This window comes from Heliangelus exortis, chromosome 18 (genome assembly GCF_036169615.1).
Source record: "Heliangelus exortis chromosome 18, bHelExo1.hap1, whole genome shotgun sequence".
NCBI lineage: Eukaryota > Metazoa > Chordata > Aves > Apodiformes > Trochilidae > Heliangelus > Heliangelus exortis.
In genome coordinates this window covers 11271239-11275371 of record NC_092439.1, presented here as the reverse complement: position 1 = coordinate 11275371, position 4133 = coordinate 11271239, and positions in this window count along the sequence as shown.

The following is a 4133-nucleotide window of genomic DNA, read 5'->3' as shown; positions in this document are numbered from 1 at the left end:
TTTCTGGCTGGTGTGTGTTGATCTCTCTCACCACAGGACTTTTTAAGGACATTAACAAGCACAGGTGCAGTAACTGGAGCTGAATCAATATAAAAAATTAAAGGCATAGCAATGTCTATTGGATATGATGCTAAACAGTAGCATTGTTCTACAGGGCTTCCTCACTAGGGAAGAAGTACTGGCAGTTAAGACAAAAGGAAGGGTGAAGTACAGCCTGTTACATCTACCAGAAATCTTGAAATACTGTTTGGTAATTAATTACAGTGGCTGTGCCTGAGGCAAAAGGTGTACCTACATTAAAAGATCACCTGAGTTTTCTAGTGAGTACTGGTTTTACAGCCTAATATTTTATTCCCTTTGTGGCTGCTCACTCAAGACCCCTTTTCAGGTCAGAATTCTTCTTCAGAGCCAGGAAGGACTTTCAAGTTTAGTGCAGCTGTCAGGGATCAATCTCTTTTACAGCTCCTTCAAGTTCTTTACGATGCAGATGAATAATTTCCATGGCTCCTGAGCCCTGTGTTATGCCAGAGTGAAAAGAGAGTGGCTGGAGTTTTGAACTGGAGAAACTATTGACTGACTGGGTGAGATAACCAGTGACAGCTATTAAAAATTAATCAGGTTAAATGAACTTGGGAAGGATCCAGATCTAAGAGAGTCAGTTCTGATGGCAAAAGTATTTGCATGAAAGGGGGTAGAAACCTCACTTTATTATATGTTAGTGGACAGTGGAGCACACTGAAAACTGGTGTAAAATACAGCCTGTAGAAGAACTTGTTTCCTTCTAAGGTTTTTTTCTCTTGTTTTTGTTTTGGTTTTTTGTTTTTCTGTTTTGTTTATTTATGGTTACGAAAAAACATAACTTTTCCTTAAAATACCATCCATTTCATCTTGCTTAGTTTTGTCAGTCTTGGCAAAACTAGGAGTATCATGTTATACATTTTCAGAAACTGCTGGTCAGTTGTAGTGGGTATTCTACTCATTTCAAAGTATTCAAGCTCGTGCTTTCAGACAGCTCCTTTTACTCTAGTAGTTATTAGTGATAACTTCAGCAGGAGAATCAGATCTTGATTCTCTTTTATATTAGTATTCTGTAATCAAGCCACACTGTATCTGGAAACCAATGCAAGAATAATATTTTAAAATAGTATTTAGCTAGTTTCAGTCAAGCTGGGATGTCAAAAATATGTAATTAACAAATAGAGCCCTTGCTAACAAATAACATTCCTGTGATATGCAGGGAGATGACAGTGTTTTGGTGGGCTCAGATTCCAACACTCCTGTGCTGTGTAATGACCAGGAGTAGACAGCTGATGGAGAAGGGATTTAGTTTTCTGGTATTCATCAAACATCAGTGCTTCAACTTTGATGCTGCAGGAGCACTGCTGTATAGCTCTTCCGTGGTCCTCTGGATCCTTAAACCTTGGTGGTTTATGTGAGAATAAAGCAGACTCTCCCCCACCCTCTCCAGGAGGACAGAGGTATGAAGTAGTGAAACAGCTTACCTGGGGCTGTAGGACAGCAAGGGATGATCTCTGATGTCCTAAATCCAATGTTCTGTCTGTAAGCCTGTAATAGTTACACTTTAAACAAAGATGATGTTTGTATGTAAATTCCATTATGTTGCAACTGGTGTAGAGCTGTGCCTGGAAGCAGTTCACAGAGATACTTGGGGACACAGCTCATGGCAGTTCCTCCAGGCACATGAAAATACTATCAGTGTGACTGTCAGTGGACAACAGTGGGCAGTTACTGATAACCCCTTTTTGCACTGATGTATGTGTAAGGTTGAGAATGGAGGCCACAATTCCCTAACCTTGCTTTGACCTGGGCAGGGAGTTGGCTGGGCCCTTCTTGCTTCTTCTGTAGAGCACCAGGAAAATGGACCTGGACTTTGTCAGCCTTTGTCAGCATTTTAAACCTGCAATGCATAATGTGAGCAATATGTTCTGGCCTTTTTAAACTCAGATTGTTGCACAATTGCTTAAATCCAGGAGATGGAGCTTTGTGAAAGTTCCTGTGCATGGGCAAAATACTCCAATTTAACATGGTTGGATGTGGCACACTAGAGTTAAAAAGAAAAATATGGGTGCAGATGCAACAGTGAGAGGAATTCTTTCAACCTAAACTGTAAGCTACATTAACAGTACTGAACTGCTGTATGGCTTGGGATTATCCATCGTAGTGATGAGCTAAGGCCAAGGGCTGTGTTTTGTTGAGCCATATCTTCCACTGGTCTATGTTTGCAGTGTGACATTGCTGTTCACAATTGCTGTCAGACGAGTGTTTCAGTTTTGTTGGGGAGGCAAATGTAATTTAATACCAAACAACACTGCAGCAGGACATGATTGCTTTGCTTAAATAACATTGTTTCATTAGACTGCTCAGATTTATCCCTGTTTGATCTTTGAATCAGACCAGAAGCAAGGCTGATGGAAATCCTTATCTGAAATAGAATTTCTTAGTAGACCAATTTGTGACTCTCAGAATTCTATTATACAGCTGCAGAAGGTACTGGTGTTTGCTAAGAGGGCAAGACAGTTTCCAGAGGTGACAGAAACATAGGCTTTGGATACATTCTGTGTCCATCAAGTGTGTGACTGTTTTCTCTTAAACTGATGTTCTTCTCTCTCCTGCCACTGATGTATTTGACATTCTCATTTGTTGCCACCCTGTGAGTGGGATGCAGTTTACTACTTGAACAGTGGTGCTGCATTAGGCTGCTACTGTTGAAAGTACAATCCAGCCCACAGCTCCTATTGCAGCTCAGTCTGCAGATCTGTCATAAGGAAAGAGGTAGTGAAGGAGTGGGAGGCAAAAGAGGATCCCGTTCAGTGCACAGCTATCTGTTAAATGCTCTTTACTGTCAGGCCAACTGCAGAGTTCAGCTTTGCCTGACAGCAGAGCACAGAAGTGAGTGGGTGCTCTGGTCACATAGCTGGCTATGTGCTGGAGGAGCTGTGACACCCTAGCAGGCTCAGTCTGGGTACAGTTGGTGCCATCGACCCAACAAAGATGGGAAACTGTCTGTGAGATCTTGTCATCCTTATTACAGGAGGCTGCTCCTTTTTCTGGGAGAGTCTTTTCTCCTCCCTACTATGTGAACCACATAGATCTGTGATAAAAAGAGGAAAAGCCAAGAGAAAGGAGCCATGGCCCAGAGACATCACCCTCATGTCCCTTGTATGGCTTGCAGGCCACAGCCTGAGCAGCCTTGTGAAGGGCATGGCAAAACCCAGAAAATCAGGTTTATTAACTTTTTGTCATAATTTCTCTTGGAGGAACCCCAAAGCAGTTTATGGTTTTCTTGGTAGAATGAGTTTTCCTCTTTTATGACTGTTCAGATGCTTCTTCCCTCAGTCTTTAATTACTCTTGAGTGTTCTTAGTGTGTTAGAGGTGGTTCTGCTTCTTTACCCCTCAGGGTAATTGAGCAGTCACTTGATTTGCTTTTATTTTTTTCCCTCCTCTGTGTCTTTGAAATGTCTACCAAGCCACTGTCATCTTTAAAATTAATTTTAAAAAAGCATAGTCCTTCTGTAGTTCAAACTTGCTACAAAAGCAAGATCCTAATGGCACTGTGAAATTATGAGTGTGTTAGATGGGCTGCTTTCTGTTTTCTGCTGTTTCTGTTCTTAATAAAATAACTCTAGTAACAAAGACATCTTTCTTCTAAGCAGCTTCCTTCAATTACCCCCCCCCCCTTTTTTTTTTCTTTGCTAATGTTACTAAATCAGTATGTGTAAGTGAAGCCTTAAAAGGGAAATAAACACTTTAAGACCTGACCAATAAGATGAACGTATCTGAATTTAAATTCTCTTGATAAATGCAGTCCATTGTTGTTGGGCTACGGTGTAGCCTCAATAACTCTGGAACATTAAGTGTGCAGCTAGATCATGTTGCCTTAGGAAACCCAGGAGAGGATGGTGCTGTGTCAAGTGCCAGCCCTTTGAGCAGTTTGTCTTAACTTTTAAGATTCATTTATCCATTATGCCTGGGAAAGCCATTTACTACTGCACTGTATATTATATTGCCTGCTTTTCCTTTTAAGTAAAGAGTACTGAGGGAAGGCAACAGGAGCAGTGGTTTTGCACAGCAGTAATTACTTTGGGCTTCAAACAGGGACCTTTTGACTTAA